We start from the raw sequence: 11,795 nt of genomic DNA, 5'->3' as shown, positions 1-11,795 counted from the left end.
GGGTCGTGAAGATTTTTTGTACAGTTCTTCTGTGTATTCTTGCCACCTCTTCTTAATATCTTCTGCTTCTGTTAGGTCTATACCATTTCTGTCCTTTATCGAGCCCATCTTTGCATGAAGTGTTCCCTTGGTATCTCTACTTTTCTTGAAGAGATCGCTAGTCTTTCCCATTCTGTTGTTTCCTTCTTTTTCTTTGCACTGATCACTGAGGAAGGCTTTCTTATCTCTTCTTGCTATTCTTTGGAACTCTGCATTTAGATGCTTATATCTTTCCTTTTCTCCTTTGCTTTTCACTTCTCTTCTTTTCACAGCTATTTGTAAGGCCTCCCCAGACAGCCATTTTGCTTTTTTGCATTTCTTTTCCATGGGGATGGTCTTGACCCCTATCTCCTGTACAATGTCGCGAACCTCATTCCGTAGTTCATCAGGCACTCTATCTATCAGATCTAGGCCCTTAAATCTATTTCTCACTTCCACTGTATAATCATAAGGGATTTGATTTAGGTCATACCTGAATGGTCTAGTGGTTTTCCCTACATTCTTCCATTTAAGTCTGAATTTGGCAATAAGGAGTTCATGATCTGAGCCACAGTCAGCTCCTGGTCTTGTTTTTGTTGACTGTATAGAGCTTCTCCATCTTTGGCTGCAAAGAATATAATCAATCTGATTTTGGTGTTGACCATCTGGTGATGTACATGTGTAGAGTCTTCTCTTGTGTTGTTGGAACTGGGTGTTTGCTATGACCAGTGCCTTTTCTTGGCAAAACTCTATTAGTCTTTGCCCTGCTTCATTCTGTATTCCAAGGCCAAATTTGCCCGTTACTCCAGGTGTTTCTTGAGTTCCTACTTTTGCATTCCGGTAGGCATCTATATATATTATTAATAATGAAATAATGAAAAAGGCATCTGTATATATTATTCCCAGTCTCCCAACATATCCTTCTATCTACCTCCCATAAGGTCTGTGGATCTCTTTCTGTTTTATATTTCTGGTAATAGTTCTTTTCTTTTCAAAGCATTATTATTCTCATGAACTAGAGGAACCTCAGATATATTCAGCATTGGGCATATTTGAATACCTTTGTTTTATAAAGAAATTATACTAACCAGGAATGGTATGAGGGTTTCTGAATATATTTTCACTCACCTTGTCCTCATTTAATTTAGCATTCACATAATGCAAACCATTATGCTCAATGTAGATTAAAAATATTTAAGACTGTGAAAATGTGTGCCAGTTTATTATCGTAATTGAATGTGAAAGTACAATATTGGAGAAACTCATTTTTTTTCAGTCTTTTTCATGACACATTTTGAACTGTTCACATGTACATAAAGAAAAATTTATGTTTATGAGTATTTAAGGAGAAACCATATTACATTTGAATATGAAAATCTAATTAAACTGTTGATAAAATTTGAATTTAGCAATGTTGAGAAATGAAGTTAGAACAAAAAAATAAAATTGTCACACGACAACAAAACTTCTCACAGTGTTGTGTTCTGATGCTTTATTGATATGACAAATAATTTTATTCAGTATGAACAAGTATAAGCAATATTTGCAGGTTTAAGTGATGTTTTACTTGGGTTATGTTGAAATTGTTCTTCTAGATACTGGTTTCATTCAAGCTCAAAATCGTATTTTTCTTACAAAGCATTTAGAGTGCTCCATGCTTGTTATTATAAATTCTATAAAGACTGAATGAATTAGGAAGATCTTCTAGTCAAACTAATTTCATATAATGACCATCTTTCTACATGATGACATTCTGTGAATAAATGGTGAAGATTCATTAGTGTGGTTTTGGAGGCTCATTTATTTTACAGATAGAAAATTGTAGGGTTCAATTTGATTCTCATTTTGCATATGGTGATGTGTACATGTAAGAAAAAATAGAAAAAGAAGACAAGCGGAAGGTTTATTATTAAACATTTTTTTCCAGTATAAGAATTCTCAGTAAAGTTACCATATTTTCTCACATTCTCCCTATTAAGAATCCTTCTGTTTTTGCCATTTGGCTAGAATAGTCAAGTGGTATTAACCCAATAGTCTCACAATACACTCAATAATCATTGTTATTATTAAGACATTTAAACTATAAATACACAGATTCTCAAGGGCAGGCAATGTCTTATTTATCTTTTCATTCTCTAGTACTTATCCTTGTGCCTGACATGTTGAGAGTGCTCAGTACCTGCTTGTTGAATGAACGAATGAATGAATTATATCACAAGTACTTTTCCAGGGGCATAACATGTATTATTTATTCTTGCTGAACTAAGTTACCTTATTTGTATCTTGGGACCCTGGATTAGATTGTCCCTAAGACCCTTTCTAGTGTCAGCATTTTGTATCTCTATAGTTCTTTCCTTCATCTGATTGTGGAAGATAACGGGGCTTTTCTTCTTTCTCCCTCAGTCTTTACCTCTGCCTTGATGGCAGAGAAGGTAGAGTCTCCTGGATAATAAAGTCTCTTCAACCTGGTAGGTTGCTTGCTGATCCTAATGGTTGATGACAGCAGTGGGAGGTGGATTTTGATGGATAGCAGAGACTTCTTGCAGCTTCCACTCCGCTAATTCCATGGTGACTGGGTTGTTCAACATACCTTTTTCAGCACTTTTTTCTTTTCCTGCTGAGCTTTCTAGAGGTGGTAGAATGCTGAATGGCTCTTTCAATAGTCTGCTTTGTCAAAGAATTTATTCTAAGCTAGCTAGATCTGCTTTAGACCTGCGATGGTCTCTCTCCTGCTGTGTGTGCCCTGAAGCTTCAGGTTCACGGACTTTTGGAAGGCTAGTCCTAGGTGCTGGTTTGCCTGATACAGTTCCAGTTAATACTTGCTGCCTGTTATCACGGTTAATGCTGCCTCTTTCACTTGCAGAACTGACCTGGTTTGGACAGTAAGTAGTCAGGTTACCTAAACTTGGCTCTATTACACTGGAAGGGTTTCTTCTCCTTGATTGAGGTGTACTCATTCCTGGCAGTGCTGTCTTGGGTTTTGGCAAATGTCCCACGCTCCTCCTCTTACACCTTTTGTGAGACCTCCAGCACAGAGGCAAACTGAGTTTACTCTCTTTACCAAGTTTTTTGGAAAAAAAAAATAAAAGAGACAGTTTAATGCATCTGGGTTAAAAATATGAGCTTTTTCTTCCAAGAGCTACTAGGATAGAGTGAAATAATAGCAAACAATCAGATAAATTTTAAAAACATATTTGAAAAAATCCACTAGGTTCTAATTATAGAAGAGTGTCCATGTGATATAAAAGAGGACATTATACTTCAGATCCTTATCTTCTTGGAACCATGTTTTTTCATGTATTTCCAAGTGTGCGTCATGCATGGTTGTGGCCTCTACAGTCCTCCAGTTCAGCGCTCTTCTATTCCATGTGCTTTTGGAATGCAGAGAGATAAGGGAGAAGCTCAGGTCTGTTATGGAAAATTGTATCAAATGCCCATGTGCTGCATTGGAAAAGAAAAGAAGACGAGGGACATGTCAGAAGAAGGGAAAAAGTCAAATGCTGCAGTTTTCTGGAGGGGTTTGGAATTGGAGCTAGGCATTGAAGAAGGATGGGATGGGAGGGATTTTTGCAGCTAGAGGTGGGGGAAAAATGGAGGAAGTGTATTGTCTTGTAGGAGGCCTATCCAATTTAAGTGAGAAGAGAGAAAAGTGAGAAGATGCCAGTGCCAGAGAATTTGAGATTCTGAAGGTAAAGGAATTTGAATACTCAGGTAGTCAGCTTTCCATGACATGTACTTTTATTGGATTTCAAATATTATTTCAAAAGCTTTATTTCTGTAGAGGAGTTTTACCCTAAAGACAGATATAGATAGAGCTGACGAGTAAAAGGCAATTTAATGGTTCTCCAATTAGCTTTATTACTGTCTCTTCTCCTTTCACCCCTTTGGCACATAGAATATAAAGGGGAAAGGAGAGAGAGAAAGTAGAATACATGCTTGACTTGCTACTGGCTTGCTTATGCCAGCTGTGTATCCACAGGCAATCTGTGGATTTCATTTTGACAGGAGTGAGATGTTGGCTTTGGGTACACAGATCTGGGTTCTATTTAGAAGATGAGTATTCTGGGACAGTCCTTGTAGCCTTTGCTGGGAATTAGGGGTAGGTGTTGGGGAATGGAAGCTGCCCCTGACCTTGCTCATTTTTACAGAAGCTTGCTGGAAGGGTTTATGCATTCAATTGAGTGTGGTCTGAAGACATTAATTCCAGAAGCTTGGATCATTAATCCTAGCAGACCTGCCCTTCACCCAAGGTAGCAATCCTATTGTCTGTTTTCCCTGTCTCTCCTCCTATCTCTGTTTTCTGGACTCTTGTACTATAACTTCTATAGATTATTTTCCTTTGCACACTCTGTCAGCATGTTTGGTTTTTGACTTTAGAGGATTTTTAGCTTATGTCCTCTCTGCCCATTGTAAGTGATTTTACAGATGTAAATCTATATTCATATACATATTTGGACTAGTGAAAATTATCCATTTATTCATTTAGCAAATGTTTATGGGGCACCTACTTATTTGCTTTTCATTGTTCTAAGTGCTAGAATGCAACTGTGAGCAAAAAAGATAGTCCTCATGGAGCTTAGATTTGTGAGATGGAAGAAGTGGGGAATGAAGTAATGAGATAAACATAACAAATAAGGAAATTATATAATGTGTTAGAAGCAGATAAAAGCTGTAGTAAAAAAGCAAATACGACCAGGGTAAGGGGGCCTGGGAGAGCAGGGGAGAGCAGACAGTTGCAATAGTCATTAGAGTGATCAAGAGGGGACTCATTGATGAGATGAGATTTGAGCAAAGATTGAGATGAGGCAAGAAAATCAGCCAAGCAGTTGTCTTGCAGAGGAAAATTCAGCACAGGGAAAACAGGATCAAAGGCTGGAAGCAAGAGCAAGCCTGGTGTGTTCAAAGAGCAGCAAGGTGGCCAGCAAGTTGGGGTGAAGTAAGTAATAGGGAGAATAAGAGTAGAAATCAGAGAGGTGACACAAGATTAGTTATTGAGAGTGTTGTTGGTCATTTGCAGGGAACTTGGCCATTATTCTGAGTGAAATGGTAGGCCATTTCAGAATTTGTGACACAAGAGTGTCATAATCTACACTATGCTTAAAAGGATAACTTTTGGTTTGTCTTGAAGCCAGATCATGGATGAGAGGTGGATGGGTAAAGATGAAAACAGGAAAACTTGCAAGGAGATTCTTGCAGTACTCCAGGTTAGACAGGACAGTGGATAGGATTAAAACAGTAGCCGAGTAGTTGATTCTTTAGGTATATTTTGAAGCTAAAGCTTTCTGAAGGATGTGAAGTGTGAGACGGAGAGGAGTCAAGAGTGACTCTAAGGTTTTTGGCTTAAGTATTTGGAGTACTGGAGTTTTCAAGACAGTTACATAATTTATAATCATTTATTAATTTAAAATCTGCAAACATTTCCATAAATATTTTTCATATAATACTTTGGAAATGGAGACTGGGTCAGAATGCAAAACACATGTGATAGGTGAGGGAAAGTTTCTGACTCAGTGAAGGTTGTCTCGATAACGCCTTTCTACCACACATCACTAACAATGCACATCTCAGATGTAGGGACCATGAATTATTTCTCTTGCATTTTTAGTACCCGACCGCAGTGTCTGTCATACACCTTATTTCATCAAATCCATTGCTACTGATTTTTAAGCTATAATATTATTTTATGTACTACCAACAAATGGTACCACTTTGTTAAGTGACATTATTTTTAAAATTCTAATAGTAAATTTAACTTAACTGAAATTTATTGAAAGAGTTATTTTGGACTATTTAGACATACATGTTTATCATTTAGTGTTGCTGTTATTAACTACTAATATCTTTAGGGCCATTGGCATGTGAAAGGCAATGCTTTTCATATATATATCAGTATAAAAATGTAATACAGCTTCATCTATTTGTGGGTGTCATCCTTTCTTGGGTGTCAAAAAGCACTTGGTGTTACTTTGCAAAAAAATTTGGAATGGTGATCATTCTCACAACCATGAATATGTGCTTCATTAATATTAACTGAATGCCCTGTCGCACAGATTCCTTTTCTGCATATATAATAACATTTCATTTCAGTGCTGGATCATAGCTTAATCTTTCAGAAGATATTTTAAACAGCCATTGAACTCTACAAATATAGTATTAACAATGTACATAACTCATTTGAAGAGATGGAAATATGAAGAATTATGACCCAGTTCTGTGCAGACTTTGAAAACTGTAAGCTGCCCTCTGGCCAGCAGCCATTATGGGATGTCATTCATTGTAAGATTCTGATATCTAAGTTGTTAAAATGTGAAAAATGTGCATCTTACAATCAATGAAATATAATAATAAATATTCAACAAATGCTTGACTGCTTGAAGTATGACTCCCCACCCCGTGATGCTCCGTGTGCACATGGAGCATCTGGCTCCAGGCTGCACTGTGTTCTAACCAGTACCTGTCCTCCAGATCCTGTTCAGAATTTGATACATTATTTCTATTTTCATTTATATTTTTCCTGCCTAGCATCCCTTCTTACAGGAAACTATCCCTCCCACCTATGCTCTGTCCCTGTGGTTGAGTGGGCTTGATTTCAATCCCTGCTCTCCCCAAAACAGGGCCATGGAGGCCATGCAATGGGTCTTCAAGACCTGCACCATCAGGCCACAGTGGCTGGCTTAGGGATGGTCACATGATCCAAGCCAACTCAGACCCCAGCTTTTGTCAGAGCTACCAAGACACAGGCTTTCTTTTTGAGGGGGATGAAGAAGATCTTTTAGGACCTTGTAGGCCTGCAGCTTGTGGTGGCCATCTTTTTACTACAGAAGTTGTCTATTTGAGGAGGAGGAAGCCTGTTGAGAGGAAAGCAGAATTGAATTATAAAGTTGTCTGGCAACCTCTGATCATCTTTGTGTGTGTGTGCGTGTGTGCATGAGTGCTCAGTCGTATCTGACTCTTTGCAACCCCATGGACTGTAGCCTGCCAGGCTCCTCTGTCTGTGGAATTTTCAGAATATTGGAGTAGGTTACCATGTCCTTCTCCAGGGAAATCTTTCCAACCCAGGGATTGAACCTGCATCTCTTGCATCTCCTGCAATGGAGGAGGATGCTTTGCCAGCTGAGCCACCAGGGAAGCCCTTTTTCTGATTACCTTTATCTAGCCCTAATTGAAATATATTTAGAGTTTTCAGTTATATGTCCAATAGATATATTTTTTCCTAAGGTAAGGTGAATTCAGCTTCTTTGGATTAAAACTGAAATTGTCCTTACTAATACAGAAGTGTTTTCCTATCTGCTGCTCCCCACCCTCTTCTCAGTAAATATCCCCTATAGAGTGTGTGTTGACATTTAGTTACCATCTTTTCTCTGAGTGGCTCTAGGACTTGGAAGTCTTATTCTTACTTGGGACCCATTTCTCTCTAAATTATTCTGTTAATCTAAATTGATTTTGTAGTTAATTGTCAAAACCAAGTATAATTTGACTCTTCACTTCTTCTGGGCCAAGTTCTTAGCTCAGTCCTTTTAGTCATTGGTAGATCGCACCTTTCTGCTCTCACACACTTCTGATAGATGCAGACTCCTGTTTTTGACAGAAGCTGACTCCTACTCTCTTTTTCAAAGCCTAAATGTGTCTTTGTGCCTCCCACAAAGTTCTGGCCTCTTTTGGTGATGAATACCTCAAGCTCCCGGCTCACTTGCACAGCATAGAAGTTTTGGTGCCCTTAAACTTATTTGCAGGTTAAAACTTTTTCAGGTAAAATTATCAACTCCAGCTTCTTTCCAAAATTTTCTGTGGTGACTCAGATATTCCCAGTGCAGAGATTCATATCTTCCCAACATTTCCTAATTAAACTGCTGTACCATGTAAGGCAGTATTGTGTTACATGGATAAGGATGCTTTCTGGAGCTAGAAATGTGGATTAAAATCCTTGCTCTGGCATTTTTAATTCTACAGTCCTAGGTAAATTATTTTACCTCTCCAAGCCTTAAGTTGTAAAGTGGGGATGGAAAAATTGTTTCTAGTTCAAATAATTGTCATGGGATTTAAATATCTATCTGAATCTATCATATCTGGCACTTAGTAAGTTCTCATAAAAGGTACTTTTCATTAAGTACATCATAAAGCTGAATATCATATTATTTCAGGGTAGTCTAATACCTGACTTGTGTTTTACATTGAATTTTATATCATATGTATTTAGTTGTTATTATTTTTCTCATTCTTTCATATAGGCACAGTACCAGAAGAATCATACTCTAAGGCAGCAAAGTTTTGGATTCTTTTTTTTTTTGGATTCTTATAAAATAAAAATCTTTAATATTGCAGATAAATCCACATATTGTGCTCTAAAATCAATATAGAAAGGACTCTGAAAGCAGAGTCAGAATGGTAGTAGAATTTATTACCAAAAAGACAGAACTTGGCCAGGTTCTGCCATCTCTTATAGGTTCAGTATGTCTCTACAGAATTCTTAGGTGCAGATAAAGTAATCCTGTTTGATTTATATGGCCCCGGCTTAAGAAATCTACAGAAGGAAGGTCTATACCAATTCTTTATCTTAGGCACTTCGTTGGCAGTGGCTTTATGTTCAAAAAGATATGGGTTAGGAGGCTACAAAGGACTGTTCTCTCTATGCAGTTTTCATTTGCTCAGTTTCTTCTTTAATATGTAGTGATATTTACTGAGCAATATTAATTAGGGGTTTAAAAATTAGTTTTATTTGTACTTGAGGAAAGTGCCAGATTGATTGCCAGGAAGTTTGTGTCCTCTTACTGTATCATAATTAACTAAATTCAGTCTCTTCTTTGCCTGCCTCATATACCCATCAGAATTACACAGCCTTAGGAAAAACTGCTGTCAAACGTGAAAAGTCAATCCTTATATTTTTAACCTTAGAGAAGAGAAAAAAAGGTGATTAAAGATTTAGAACTATGGTAAAATTATTAAGAATTATTATCTAAACCTTGGCTTTTAACCTTTATGAGTTACAGACCCCTTAGAGAAATTTATGAGAGCTGTGGACACTCTCCACTAAAATGTAAAGGTTGACATAGGCAAAAAATTCTGCACTTAATTTCCAAGGCATTATGAATCCTCTGAAGTTCATCAGGTTAAGAATTTTAGTGTGCTTTCTTAAAATGGTAGAATCTTAGAATAGCACAGGGATGTTAGAGTCCATTTAAAAATCAATCTCCAGCTTCACTGGAGGTTTTTCAAACTCAGCACCGTGGACATTTGGGCCTGATAATTCTTTGTCATGTGGGACTGTTCCATGAATTGTGGGATATTTAAGAGTACCACTTTGTTCTACTTACTAGGTGCCAGAGTGAGGGCAGAGGCAGTCATGACACTCAAAAATCGCCTCTAGGGGACGAAATCAGTTGAGAACCATTAGTCTAACTTAAAAATACTTTCCATTTTGATAACAAGTGATCATCTGGTCCCTAAGGGCATGTTCATTAACTCTAGCCTGACACGTCTATTTTAATTTGAGACTGCAGGAAGTCGAATCTGAGGTAAGTCCTTGAGGGCAGGTGGTTAATTTGGGAGGTGATTCTCAGAAGCGAAAGTGAGAGTGGGAAAAAATGAGACATTGTCAGGGGAAAGCTAGTGCAGTTTGCATTAATGAGGCAATGGGGGTTCAGTTATGATGGGGATTCTCTGATGGACAGTGAAGAACCCACCTTCGAACTGTTCCACGAGGGGGGTGGACACTGAGGTATTGATTCTGTCTCCTCACCCTCACTGGTCAAGATTGCTCCTGGCTAAATTTAATTCTCAGCACTCCCAGGTTGCCCTGATGCTGAGAAAGATTGAAGGCAGGCGGAGAAGGGGTCAACAGAGGATGAGGTGTTGGATGGCATTACTGACTCAATGGATATGAGTTTGAGCAAGCTCTGGGAGGTGGTGAAGGACAGGGAAGCCTGGCGTTCAGCAGTCCATGGGGTTGCAAAGAGCCCGACCGACTGAGCGACTGAACAACAACCTTAGTTTATGTATCATCTAGGACTATTTTCCTGTTACAATGGTAAAGTCGAGTGGTTGCTGCAGACTAGCAGGCCTAAAATATTTATACTCTAGCTGGTTTATTGCTCAAAATGTAGGCTCATCCTTGGCCCTACATATTGCTAACCTTTGATCTTTAGCAGCAGTGAATAAATCTATTTCCTCTTCCAAATGACAACCTTGAATGAAAACATTTCAACACATTTCTCATGTTTTTCTCCCTCTCTTGCTTTTTTGTTTTCCAAGATGAACTTTCAAAATTCCTTTCTATATTTATCATAGAGCTTTATTCAAAGACCCTTCATTTTCTTGGTCACCTTCCTCTAGACCATTCCATTTAATCAATGTTTCTCTTAAAATGGAACTTATTTTATAATATGTGATTTGAACAGTCAGAATAGTGACAGTAACCCCTGTGTTGGGTATCTATCTTCTAAATGCTGCTTGACTCCATTAGGTTTTTGGAAGACTCATTACAATGTCAGCTCATGATAAGCAGCAAATCAACTAAAATCCATTTTCACAGAATTTGGTGCATTATTTTTGACATTAACTACGCCTCCCTTTTTAAACTATTATTATTTTTTTTTGAATAAAGTTTAACTCTTTACAGTCGATTTAAAGATGTTGTTTATTGAGTTTAAATATTTGTTACAATTTAATATTCATTGTTTCAAATGAAAATCTTGTGTTTAATGTTCGGGTGACCCTGATTTGGGATCTAATTTGCTTTTGGAAAACAATGTCAATATGGAATCAGTAGAGGTCAAACCTGAATTTCCAGGCCATTACATCATAAAGTGGGGTCTTTCAGGCAGATGAAGCAGTTGACCTTAATGCTTTAGTCTTTTTAGCAGTGTTATGCAACCACAATCTGTCGTGTCCTCACAAGCGGGTGTATAGTAATGTACTTTTTTTTTACTTTTTGACTTTGAACTTAGTCATATGGCTTTATTTGACAAACGGGATATTAGCAGACAAGAAAGGGGCTTGCATGGCTAGCTTTGCCTTCTGGAAAATTCTGATAACTACTATGATTAACCAACAAACAAATAGAAAATACAACCCTCTTCCAGGAAGGCATTTACCTATTTTTAAAACTAGAGTCTAATCAAGGAAAGTTGTTTTACTGTGATGGAGGGGGCAACATTTGCCTACTGTATTTCTGAATTTCTAGGGAGCAGTGATCCCTATGTGCCTGTCATTCTTCTTCTTTTTCTGAATGGAAATGTCTTATTCCAGTTATCCTGCCCACTGACCATTGAGGAACTTGTCTATTTACTTCCTAGATCTGTGGATCAAGAAGGGCCACATTTGAACCTAATGTATACCAGGACATTAGCTTGATGCTTTGTTTAGGTGGATTTGGTGGTATCTTGAGATAGGGGTGAATATGTTTTCCTCATGATAGGGATATGAATAGTCACACCAAGAAGATGAATTGGGGAAGACTAAATTATTTGCCCTGCTTTTAAAAACTTCCCTATGGTACTGTTGGGTCTCCTAGGTGGCATAAGTGGTAAAGAATCTACCTGCCAATGCAGGAGATGCAGGAGATTCGAGTTCAGTCTTTGGGTCAGGAAGATCCCCTAGAGAAGAAAATGGCAACCCACTCCACTATTCTTTTCTGGAAAATTCCATGGACAGAGGAGCATGGTCCAATGTAATGGTGGGCAAAGTATGGCCTGAGGGCCAAATCCAGCTGTAGCTAGTTTTTGTAAGAGCCTCAGCTAATAATGGCCTATATATATGTATGTATGTATTGCAATTTTTGG

The sequence above is a fragment of the Bison bison genome, unplaced genomic scaffold, assembly GCF_000754665.1.
Source record: "Bison bison bison isolate TAMUID 2011002044 unplaced genomic scaffold, Bison_UMD1.0 scf7180017864459, whole genome shotgun sequence".
NCBI classification, from domain to species: Eukaryota; Metazoa; Chordata; class Mammalia; order Artiodactyla; family Bovidae; genus Bison; species Bison bison.
Note: the sequence above shows the minus strand (reverse complement) of the source record.